The 12,908-nt window shown below is 46.4% G+C and overlaps 1 long non-coding RNA gene across 1 annotated transcript in view; it reads left to right on the top strand.

The window, feature by feature from the left end:
* Window positions 1–4,041: 4,041 nt before the first annotated feature.
* The window catches only part of LOC144930206 (uncharacterized), a 50,905-nt gene continuing 42,038 nt past the window's right edge, over window positions 4,042–12,908 (top strand). The window contains exon 1 of the long non-coding RNA XR_013635312.1: window positions 4,042–4,135. This is a non-coding gene — a long non-coding RNA (uncharacterized LOC144930206). The remainder of the gene's footprint in view (window positions 4,136–12,908) is intronic.

Raw genomic sequence — 12,908 nt, 5'->3', positions numbered from 1 at the left:
GGGACGACAAAGTCTTGGCTGGGGGGAGGATGTAAGCAGTGTCAGGATGAGCTCCACCCTGACATCTGGTGGTGAGGTGTGGCAAGTTGTGGAAAAGAACTTCAGGGGCCGATCTCATTTGCATAGGCACACCCACCACGCCTAGAATGAGACCATAGCTGCCCAAATGGTCACTTTGGCTGCTGTGGGATCCCCAGTGTCTCTGTTATTGGGGCAGGAAGAATAAATTGCTATTACCCTGATTATGGGAACTGTGCTTGGAACTGTACGTGGCCTTTTGTTATGATGGAGGGATTCACCATCAACTAAGTAGCACTCGCTAGGCAAGGGTCATGGGTTCCAAAACTGTGTGAATGGAGAGAGGCTGGGGACAAGTATTAATACTTGGTGGTATGGGCCCCTTGGTGAGGGCCTTACATGCTGATTGCGCTTCCTCCTCTCTCCACTGTGGAATATCAGAGCTAATTTTGATTTCATTAGAAGTCTAGTTATAGGCTGCTGAGCTCACTTTGGGCTGACAGTGCACCAGCACTGGGGCTCCCCTACTATAAGCTGAATTCACCTAAGAGCTGAAATCACTGAGTGTTGTGTTAAGTAGTGGGGGAGCCTGAAGATATATTGTGGAGCAATTTGCGGGACGGCTGGTGAAGCAGTTCGACGCGGAGCAGTGTGTGGATGGCAGGAGCTGCTTGTGGGCCGTGGAGCTGAGTGAAGGAGTTCGTGGGGCGGCTGGCGGAGCGGAGCGCAGCTGAGCGAAGGAGTTCGTGGGGCGGCTGGCGGAGCGGAGCGCAGCTGAGCGAAGGAGTTCGTGGGGCGGCTGGCGGAGCGGAGCGCAGCTGAGCGAAGGAGTTCGTGGGGCGGCTGGCAGAGCGGAGCGCCGCTATGGAGCTATGGGGCGGTCAGCTTCAGATCACGTAAGGTGCCTCTTACCCCTGTCCCATTTCCACCCAGATTGGGAGGTAAAGCTCCGCCGATAAACTTTCGAACTCTGGGGCTGCCCTGACCAGGGACAGAGACTTTTGGGGCATTGGACTTTTGGGACTTTGGGTGATTTGGGGTTGCTGGACTCAAGAACCAAAGGGAAAAGGGCATGCCCCAATTTGCCTGGGGTGGGGTTGTTTTTGCTCATGGGTTGTGTTATGAATCCTGTTGGTGGTGTTTCCCCAACATAATGCCACATTGTTTCTCTCTGTTATTAAAAGACTTTTGCTACACTCAGACTATGTGCTTGCGAGAGGGGAAGTATTGCCTCTTGGAGGCGCCCAGCGGGGGTGGTATATATTGGTCCCAGGTCACTGGGTGGGGGCTCGAGCCGGTTTGCATTGTGTTATTGGAATGGAACCCCTAGATATTGAACCCGGCCCTTGTTGCTGCCAACTCTGACGGGCAGAAGGGTTACATTTACAAGGTAGGCCTTGGGTAGTAGGGTGACCAGGTGTCCGGTTTTCGACTAGAACACCCAGTTGAAAAGGGACCCTGGCCGCTCTGGTCAGCACCACCAGAGTCTCAGCATGGAACCCCCTCACTTTTGATGGATTCCCCTGAAATGTGGGCATGCAGTGAGGGCAAACTCTGCTATTTTTTCCAAGGTGTGGAAGAAGGGGCAAATCCACTTTCCCATAGGAAATTCTGTAGGGAGATCTCTGCAGTTTCAAGTCTCCTAGCTAGGTTTTTCTGCATAAGGAATGATTGGAGGCTTATTGGATCCAGTTAAAAATAGCTACAATTTTACAGTTTGTCTATAAAATAATTTGTACATGTTTACAATCAGCCTGGAGTCACATAACTATACTCCACAAACAATAAGTCATCAACTCCTGTTCTTTTCAAATCAGATTCTGAGTAGAATTAGTTGTAGATTTTGTATTTTTTGGTACTGTGCTGAGATTTTGTACGCAAAACAAAGCGGAAAACAAGGACACATTGTGGCATGCACATTAAGATTGCACGATACTGTAGGCTTGCTTATTTCTTCACTTATTTTTCAAATGAAGTACAGTGGTATTTACATTCAGCTTCTTGTAAGGAGGACTGTTTGTAAAAGAAACAAACAAATGTGGGGGTACTGAAAGTTAAGGGGAAAAGGAAAAAAACTAAATCACACTTAAGCACTGTTGTTGTTGCTATGGAGATGTGGATTTTTATGTTGAGTACAAACTCTGAGATCTCAGGCAAAGGAAGAAAGTGGAAGGAACTGGAATTGTATGACAGAAAATTACTATTCTGAAAGTGACTATTTGAAACTATCTTCTTGTGAGTGCAGTGGCAGATTAGCCACTGGACCCAACAGGGCCCATGCCCAGGGGCCCTGGCCAACTGGGAGGCCCCCGAAAAATGCCCTCCCAGAAAAATCTCCCCGCTCCGTGCCACGACCTGCTCTCCCACCCGGCGCTCCTGCACCCCGGCAGCAGGATCTCTGGGAGGGGGTGGGGGTGAGGACTGCAGGCAGAAGGGGTGGGGAAGGACCCCCGCTTGCTCTGGCCCAGGGCCCCACAAACACCTAATCTGCCTCTGTGTGAGTGAAATATAACATCTTAACAGACAATGGAGGTGTAGAATAATTAATTACTCATGTCCTTAATGCTATTTACTTTTCTCAATGTATACAAAACATTTAAAAACACTTATCCAGATCTCTAGGTCCCTTTGCCATGTATTAAAAATGCAAGCCAATTTATCCCCTCCCAAATATAGCAGCTTCTAAAAGAAAATAAAAAACAATTAGCAGGGTAGCCACAATTCCCAGCACTCGGTGTACAAATCCCAGCCCTCAGTGCATGCCCCTTCCCCAAAAGCCTGGGAAATGGGATCAGCTGGGAAGCATGTCCTGAAGATCAACAGATATGTGCTACTTTGGACCAAGCTGGGGACAGAATCCTTAAAGTTCAGCACCTATGAGAGAACCCTGTCACCAGCTCTCTTTTTAAACTCACCAAGGTTCATCTGATTGCAGCTGTGGCAGCATGACACCAGCATTACAGTGGATTTAGGCCCCAGGTCATTCTGAACTCAGCAATCACTCTCAGCAAATTTGCGGATGATACTAAACTGGGAGGAGTGGTAGATACGCTGGAGGGGAGGGATAGGATACAGAAGGACCTAGACAAATTGGAGGATTGGGCCAAAAGAAATCTGATGAGGTTCAATAAGGATAAGTGCAGGGTCCTGCACTTAGGATGGAAGAATCCAATGCACCGCTACAGACTAGGGGCCGAATGGCTAGGCAGCAGTTCTGCGGAAAAGGACCTAGGGGTGACAGTGGACGAGAAGCTGGATATGAGTCAGCAGTGTGCCCTTGTTGCCAAGAAGGCCAATGGCATTTTGGGATGTATAAGTAGGGGCATAGCGAGCAGATCGAGGGACGTGATCGTTCCCCTCTATTCGACATTGGTGAGGCCTCATCTGGAGTACTGTGTCCAGTTTTGGGCCCCACACTACAAGAAGGATGTGGAGAAATTGGAAAGAGTCCAGCGGAGGGCAACAAAAATGATTAGGGGTCTAGAACACATGACTTATGAGGAGAGGCTGAGGGAGCTGGGATTGTTAAGCCTGCAGAAGAGAAGAATGAGGGGGGATTTGATAGCAGCTTTCAACTACCTGAAAGGGGGTTCCAAAGAGGATGGCTCTAGACTGTTCTCAATGGTAGCAGATGACAGAATGAGGAGTAATGGTCTCAAGTTGCAGTGGGGGAGGTTTAGATTGGATATTAGGAAAAACTTTTTCACTAAGAGGGTGGTGAAACACTGGAATGTGTTACCTAGGGAGGTGGTAGAATCTCCTTCCTTAGAGGTTTTTAAGGTCAGGCTTGACAAAGCCCTGGCTGGGATGATTTAATTGGGAATTGGTCCTGCTTCAAGCAGGGGGTTGGACTAGATGACCTTCTGGGGTCCCTTCCAACCCTGATATTCTATGATTCTATGATCAGCTGCTGCAGGTCACAGAGCCCTAGGCTCAAGCATAGTGAGAAGCTTCATTAAGCAAGTGAGTCACTGCATTCTGGACTAGCTTCTCTTTCCTTAATGACAGGAAGAGGTTAGGACTTTGGAATTATTTCTCATGGACAAGATAGCAATTCCAGGCACACAGTATTCAGTTTATATAATACTGCGTTTTTTGAGCCACTACTGAATCAGAGGTAAGGATTGCCATGAACTTGATTTTGGGGACTGAGGGGAAATGGGCTAGATTTTGGTTCCAAACACCCAGCCCAATATTTGTGAGTCTGGTGATTTATCAGAATATTTTTAAAGGGATTTATAATCAGGTAATTCATGACTTGTAGTGCTTTGTAGATGAGGGATTTCACCTCTGAGATTTTTTCCTAGTGTTTATAGTAACTGAAAATTAATCTAAGTGCAACATATTAATCCTGTATAGAGCAGCATTTTTCAAAGTTCGTGTCGTGACCCAGTACTGGGTTGCAGCATGTCAGGCACTGGGTCGCTCTGGTCAGCACTGCCGACCAGGACATTAAAAGTCCTCTCGATGGTGCTTCCCAGCTAAGGCAGGCTAGTCCCTACCTGTTCTAACACTGGGCTGTGCCCCAGAAGTGGCCTGGCTTCTAGGAAGGGGGGCCACGGGGCTTCATGTGCTGCCCCCACCCCAGAGCACCTGCTCTGCACTCCCATTGGCCGGAAACCAGCCAATGGGAGCTGAGGGAGTGGTGCCTGTGGTTGAGAGCCAGGTGGAGCCACTTGTGCGCCTCTGCTTAGGAGCTGGACCTGCTACTGGTGTCTTCAGGCGCAGTGTGGTCTGTGGTGCCAGGATAGGCAGGAAGCCTGTCTCTGCCCCCGGGCTGTGCCACTCACCGGGAACCGCCAGAGGCAATCCCCTGCCCCAAACTCAGAACCCCTTTCTGCACCCCAACCCCCTCATCCTTGGCCCCAGCCCAGAGCCCTGACCCTCCTGTATCCCAACCGCCTACCCCAGCCCAGAGCCCCCCCACACCCTGAACCCCTCATTCCTGGCCTCATAGATTCATAGATTCATAGATATTTAGGTCAGAAGGGACCATTATGATCATCTAGTCTGACCTCCTGCACAATGCAGGCCACAGAACTTCACCCACCACTCCTAAAAAAGACCTCACACCTATATCTGTGCTATTGAAGTCCTCAAATTGTAGTTTGAAGACCTCAAGGAGCAGAGAATCCTCCAGCAAGTGACCCATGCCCCATGCTACAGAGGAAGGCGAAAAACCTCCAGGGCCTTCCAATCTGCCCTGGAGGAAAATTCCTTCCCGACCCCAAATATGGCGATCAGCTAAACCCTGAGCATATGGGCAAGATTCATCAGCCAGATACTACAGAAAATTCTTTCCCGGGTAACTTGGATCTTACCCCATCTAAAAACCCATCACAGGCCATTGGGCCTATTTACCATGAATATTTAATTACCAAAACCATGTTATCCCATCATACCATCTCCTCCATAAACTTATCGAGTTTAATCTTAAAGCAAGATAGATCTTTTGCCCCCACCACTTCCCTCGGAAGGCTATTCCAAAACTTCACTCCTCTGATGGTTAGAAACCTTCGTCTAATTTCTAATCTAAATTTCCTAGTGGCCAGTTTATATCCATTTGTTCTTGTGTCCACATTGGTACTGAGTTTAAATAATTCCTCTCCCTCTCTGGTATTTATCCCTCTGATATATTTATAGAGAGCAATCATATCTCCCCTCAACCTTCTTTTAGTTAGGCTAAACAAGCCAAGCTCCCTGAGTCTCCTTTCATAAGACAAGTTTTCCATTCCTCGGATCATCCTAGTAGCCCTTCTCTGTACCTGTTCCAGTTTGAATTCATCCTTCTTAAACATGGGAGACCAGAACTGCACACAGTATTCCAGGTGAGGTCTCACCAGTGCCTTATATAACGGTACTAAAACCTCCTTATCCCTACTGGAAATACCTCTCCTGATGCATCCCAAGACGACATTAGCTTTTTTCACAGCCATATCACATTGGCAGCTCATAGTCAACCTATGATCAACCAATACTCCAAGGTCCTTTTCCTCCTCCGTTACTTCTAGTTGATGCGTCCCTAGCTTATAACTAAAATTCTTGTTATTAATCCCTAAATGCATGACCTTACACTTCTCACTATTAAATTTCATCCTATTCCTATTACTCCAGTTTACAAGGTCATCCAGATCCTCCTGTAGGGTATCCCTGTCCTTCTCTAAATTAGCAATACCTCCCAGCTTTGTATCATCTGCAAACTTTATTAGCACACTCCCACTTTTTGTGCCCAGGTCAGTAATAAAAAGATTAAATAAGATTGGTCCCAAAACTGATCCTTGAGGAACTCCACTGGTAACCTCCCTCCAACTTGACAGTTCACCTTTCAGTAGGACCCGTTGTAGTCTCCCCTTTAACCAATTCCCTATCCACCTTTCAATTTTCCTATTGATGCCCATCTTATCCAATTTAACTAATAATTCCCCATGTGGCACAGTATCAAACGCCTTACTAAAATCTAAATAAATTAGATCCACTGCGTTTCCTTTATCTAAAAAATCTGTTACTCTCTCAAAGAAGGAAATCAAGTTGGTTTGGCACGATCTACCTTTTGTAAAACCATGTTGTATTTTGTCCCATTTACCATTGACTTCAATGTCCTTAACTACCTTCTCCTTCAAAATTTTTTCCAAGACCTTGCATACTACAGATGTCAAACTAACAGGCCTATAATTACTTGGATCACTTTTTTTCCCTTTCTTAAAAATAGGAACTATGTTAGCAATTCTCCAATCATATGGTACAACCCCTGAATTTACAGATTCATTAAAAATTCTTGCTAATGGGCTTGCAATTTCTTGTGCCAATTCTTTTAATATTCTTGGATGAAGATTATCTGGGCCCCCCGATTTAGCCCCATTAAGCTGTTTGAGTTTCGCTTCTACCTCAGATATGGTGATGTCTACCTCCATATCCTCATTCCCATTTATCATGCTACCATTATCCCTAAGATCCTCTTTAGTCTTATTAAAGACTGAGGCAAAGTATTTGTTTAGATATTGGGCCATGCCTAGATTATCCTTGACCTCCACTCCATCCTCAGTTTTTAGCGGTCCCACTTCTTCTTTCTTTGTTTTCTTCCTATTTATATGACTATAGAACCTTTTACTATTGGTTTTAATTCCCTTTGCAAGGTCCAACTCTACTTGACTTTTAGCCTGTCTCACTTTATCCCTACATATTCTGACCTCAATAAGGTAGCTTTCCTTACTGATCCCTCCCTTCTTCCACTCCCTATATGCTTTCTGCTTTTTCTTAATTACCTCTCTAAGATGCTTGCTCATCCAGCTTGGTCTACAACTCCTGCCTATGAATTTTTTCCCCTTTCTTGGGATGCAGGCTTCCGATAGCTTCTGCAGCTTTAATTTAAAATAATCCCAGGCCTCCTCTACCTTTAAACCCATAAATTCTTCAGTCCAATCCACTTCCCTAACTAATTTCCTTAATTTTTGAAAGTCAGCCCTTTTGAAATCAAAAACCCTAGTTGCAGATTTATTTTTGTTAATCCTTCCATTCAGTTTGAACTGAATTAGCTCATGATCACTTGAGCCAAGATTATCCCCTACAACCATTTCCTCTATGAGATCCTCATTACTCGCCAAGACCAAATCTAAAATGGCATCCCCTCTAGTCGGTTCAGCAACTACTTGTTGAAGGAATCCATCAGCTATCGCATCTAGGAAAATCTGAGCCCTATTATTATTACTAGCACTCATCCTCCAGTCTATATCTGGGAAGTTAAAGTCTCCCATGATCACACAGTTTCCATTAGTATTTACTTTATTAAAAACATTAAAAAGGGCTCTATCCATATCCAAATTAGATCCCGGCGGTCTATAGCACACCCCAAGCACTGTCCCAGGGGAGGCTCTAATAGCTTTCTTCCCCAATTTAATTGTTGCCCAGACAGACTCAGTCATATCCATTTCATCGCTTCTTATTTCTTTACATTCTATCTCATCATTGATATACAGTGCTACTCCACCACCTTTACCTTTATTTCGGTCTTTCCTAAACAGCACATACCCTTCAATACCTGTAGCCCAGTCATGACGACTATTCCACCAGGTCTCTGTTATACCTATAATATCTGGTTTCACTTCCTGCACCAGTAACTCTAGTTCCTCCATTTTGTTACCTAGGCTCCTTGCATTAGTGTACAAACATCTTAATTTTTGCTGTTTGGCCTCACTCACATTCTGTACCCTATTAGGCACGGTTATTTTACTACCAGTATAACCTATTAGACTTGTATCTACACTGCCCTTCCTCCTACCTACAGCTGTATCCACTCTTACTTCATTTTCTTTCCACTCTATGCTAAATTCTGGCGTGGAGATTACCTGGACATCTCCCAACCATCTCCCCCAAATTCCTAGTTTAAAGCTCTCTTAATCAGTTGTGCCAGCCTCCATCCTAGAAGTCTATTTCCTTCCCTACTCAGATGAAGTCCATCCCGAGAGAACTGTCCTCTATCCATGAATGCCTCCCAATGGCCATACATCCCAAAGCCCTCCTTATAGCACCACTGCCTAAGCCATCTATTGATAGTCATAATCTTGTCACACCTTTGTTGCCCTTCTCTAGGAACAGGCAGAATCCCACTAAAGATCACCTGAGCCTCAATTTCCTTAAGCGTCCTCCCCAGCCTAACATAGTCTCCCTTAATACTTTCCAGTGAGAATCTAGCCGTATCATTTGTTCCCACATGAAGGATAATTAGGGGATTCTTTCCCGCTCCCTTTAGAATCCTTTTTAACCTCAGGTCTACATCCCGTATCTTAGCACCTGGAAGACAGCACACCCTCCTATTTTCTGGATCAGCTCTGGTTACAGGCCTATCTATTCTTCTCAATAAAGAGTCCCCAATCACATAGACCTGCCTTTTCCTAGTGACGGTGCTATTCTCCAGTCTATCCCCTGTTCCCTCTGGCTGCAAGTTTTTTCCATTCCCATTCTCCCTTGTAATCCTTTTTAACCCATCCTGTATCCTCCTGGGGCTCATATTTGGTGTAATCTCCATTAACTCTTCCCCTTTTCCTATAGGACTAACCGCTCTTCTCTTCTTCCTTGCCCTGTCACCTTCAGTAACTACCTGCTGAGCCCCTTCTTCATTTTCCAACTCTGCAAACCTATTCTGAAGCTCTATTTCTCCTTCACTAGCCCGTCTTTTCCTCTGCCTAGTTCTTTTAGTCACATGCTTCCACTGACCACTTTCCTCACCCAGTCTCCCCTCAGAATTCCCTAGTCCTGCTTCCATCTGCAAGTCTGAGCTTTTCCCTTCAGATACCTCATGTCTTTGCTCCATAATCTGCTCAAACCCCTTCCTAAACTCTACCAGACTTTCCACCTGCATCTCCAAACCTCTGATCTTTTCCTCCATCAGCTCTATCAGACGGCATTTCATGCAGACAAAACTCTTACCAGGTGCCCCCTCCAGGATCATGTACATACCACATACATGCCTCACCCCGCAGCCCTCGCTCTCACCCCCACCCTCTACCCCAGCCCTGAGACCCTCACACTCCCCAAACCCCACATCCCCAGCTCCATTGGGTCATGCGCATCAACAATCTTCTTCAACTGGGTCTCCAGAAAAAAAAGTTTGAAAATGACTGGTGTCGAGCAAGTCATAACTGTATGCCTTCTAAAGGCCCTAGGTGAGGAACAACTACAGTGTAACATTGTTACCTTATGGGAAGTCTGCAAAAGACTAGGCTACAGAGAAACATTATCTGAGGGATGCAAATGTACTTATGAATATTATAATTCATGCTCTTTGTGTTTGATTGCTGGGAACAGATTAAAATACAGCTTTTGCCCAGCTGAACACATAGTGGCACTCTTCCACGCTGCTGTGTATGAGACCTGGCATGCATCCCTGGTCTCTTTCTCTCTATGTCTGAGGCACTGCACGTTCATCCTGGTGGTGAAGGGGAAAGGAGTCCCTCACACTGCTCAAATACAACCCCCCTAGCTAACTAAGAAATGGTGCTACCTGAATTTAAAGGTAGTCCCAATCCCACCCACTCCTCTTTAAGGTAGAAGAACAATAGCCATACTGCAAGGACTCACTGCAAACATTCAACAAAGCAGTTGGAAAATATTTAGTACTTCTTTCACTTGGAAACTGAGACAACTGGAGAGTAAAATCCCACACTGAAAGATTCAGTATAGAAACACAGTGATTAAAAATGGAGGCTTTCCTCATCAGTCTGACAATGTTCTTACCTGACCTACTTTAGGAATAGGTTTACAAGGATGATTAATGCTTGCTGTGGAAAAAAAGTTGGCAGTTAGGTGTTAGTATTTGTGATGCTTCCAGCTCAGCAATTAATACAGTGAGTCATTTTACCTACAGTATACAGTGCTGGGGCTGGTGTTGAATTGCAATCAACCACGGCATTCGGGCAAAATCTGACATCTTCACAAGAACTCTGTGGGCCTAATTCTCATCTCAGCTGTGCCACTGCCCTTCCCAGAAAGTGGATCATCTTTCAATGAGTCATTTCTACACTGACTAGGAGCTGAGTTAGCAGCGTTCACTAGCTCACCCTCCAGAGGAAAAACTCCTCTTTTTCTTTAGTTTGGTTCTGATAAGACTGAGAGAAGCTGCTGGTATTTGTTATAGGCCTAATGACCAAGTCAGGTGTGGCAAATGAAAGAGGAAGAGTCTTGTATTTGGGGTTTTATTAATTCATAGTTAAAGCTCTATAAAATTGAAAGTGCTCCAGAATGATTTCAATCCACTATAGCTTGCTTACTGGTACATGGGAAATTGATAGTCCTCTGAAATGACTCTTTTCAGCCTGAGTACAGCTAGAAATATTTTTCATTCATTGCTAATCTTTATTATGACTACAGTGCCAATGGTGTGCTAGGTGTTTCATAGACAAGGTTGCAGCCTCTTCAAGGTAGGGATCTAAGGATCAGAATTGGGTCTTGGTGACTGTAAGGTTCCTTGAGTCTCTTCTGGGGCATCCCCTTTGGCAGTCCAGAATTGGTGCTCATGCTGAGTGGAGAGATCAGTTGTCCTGGTTTGCAGCTGAGCTGCAGGGCAAGTGGCAGCTCAGGCCCTCCTGGATCTGGGCTAGGCCAGTAAGGAGTCTGTAGCTCGGGGTCCTGCCTGTGGGCTAAACTATAAACAGTCAAGGGCTCAGGCCCCTCAGGTGTGGGCTGAGCTAACAAATAAGCAATAGCTGAGGCCCCTCAGCCAAGGGGTTAGTGTTCGTCCAGCCCCTAGGGGAACTCAGGTCCACCCTGATCAATGGGGTCCCAGCCCAGGGTCCTTGAAGCGATGGGTGGTCCCATCGCTGGGCTGGGAGGGAAATATGAGGTTGCTGCCTCACCTCTAGGGAATGCCACAGGACCAATGTCTTGTTTCTCTGGGCTGCTTCTTACTGGCATCTTATTGGGTTGTTCCTTGGCTGCTGTGGCCTGGTTCTCCATCTCCACACTGAATTGCTCCCTTGGCACTTCCTCTATCTCCTGGGGCTGTGACTGGCTGTTTCTCCAGGCTGGCTTTGGAGCATCATCACCCCCTCTATGCTGGAATGAGGCCACTCCACCACATTACAGTACCCTTAAGCACAGTGGAGGTGAGTCCCAGGAAGAGTTTTTGTTGAGTCAGTGAGAATTCCAACTTAGGGCTTTCTGGGAGTGGGTGCTGGAACTGGAATTTCACCGACCTTGGAGAGAGTGCACTTGCTGCCCACTCTATGCCAGCCTAACTCTATGGGTTAGGGAGTGGATGGGTAGAGCCCGGGTTCTGCCCTGAACCCATTCCCCCCTGCTCCCTTCTGCGGTCAGATAGTACCAATGGGTTTGCTAGGAGGGACCAGTGACAGTGCTTTCCAAGAAGATTCTGGCCAGTCCCTGCACAGGGACACAAGAGAGGGAAACTACTTTCTCCTTGTGAACCATCTCAGGAGCATGTCAGGCTATGTCCCTATACAGACAACGTACACACAAGGAAAAGCACTGTTTGAGCCCATGTCCCTCTAGTTCCATGATCTGTGCATCAGTTTGAGAACAACTCATCATTTTCAGTGAGTTAGGTGGGGCAGGGGTATGGGTGAGCATGAGAGGGCTAACCCTTTTGGCCCTCTTTAAAGAAGCGTGTTTTCAAGAGGAGCTTGAAGGAGAAGGTGGAGGTGCATCAGACTAGTTAGAAAGGGGAAGGGGAGTGTTCCTACTGCATAGAACAGTACAGAAGAAACTCTGGAGATGGGAGTGGAAGAGAAAAAAAAATCACAAAGGATGTGGTTAGTCATCCTTTGGGGATGGGGCCAAGGAGATCACCAGAAAGAGCTGAGAGACCGCATCAAAGAGTTAAAGTAAAAGTTTAAGGCAAATAGGGACCACCAGATCTTCAAGTCTGACCTCCAGTATATCACAGACCACCAACGCCATTCAGCACCTGCACACTAAACCCAACAACCACAATTAGACCAAAGTATAACAGCCCACAAGAGGCAGAGCACAGGAGGAATCAAGGTGCACCAGTGCCTGAGGGTCCCACAATGGCAGGGAAATGGTAAGTGAGATATACCCAGATAATCCTGGCAAGCGACCTACACCCATATGATTCAAAGGAAGGGGAAAAAAACCCCAAGGTCACCGCCAATCTGACCGGGGGAGAATTCCTTCCCAGCTCCATCTGTGGTGCTCACTTAGACCCTGAGCATGTGAGCCAGAACCTGCCAGCCAAGCAGTTGATGGAGAGAATGTGCACTACTATCTCAGAGCCCTGGCACTTCCCATCCAATACCCCATCTCCAGCAGTGGCCATCCCGATGCTTCAGAAGAAGGAGATTAAAAGAAAGCTTCCCAGAATACATGGTGGGTGGAGGAAGATCCCTTCCTGACCCCTGGAGATGGCCAGCTGAAAC

The sequence above is a fragment of the Lepidochelys kempii genome, chromosome 2 (genome assembly GCF_965140285.1).
Source record: "Lepidochelys kempii isolate rLepKem1 chromosome 2, rLepKem1.hap1, whole genome shotgun sequence".
Classification (NCBI taxonomy): domain Eukaryota; kingdom Metazoa; phylum Chordata; order Testudines; family Cheloniidae; genus Lepidochelys; species Lepidochelys kempii.
This window is presented reverse-complemented; position numbering and strand designations above follow the sequence as displayed.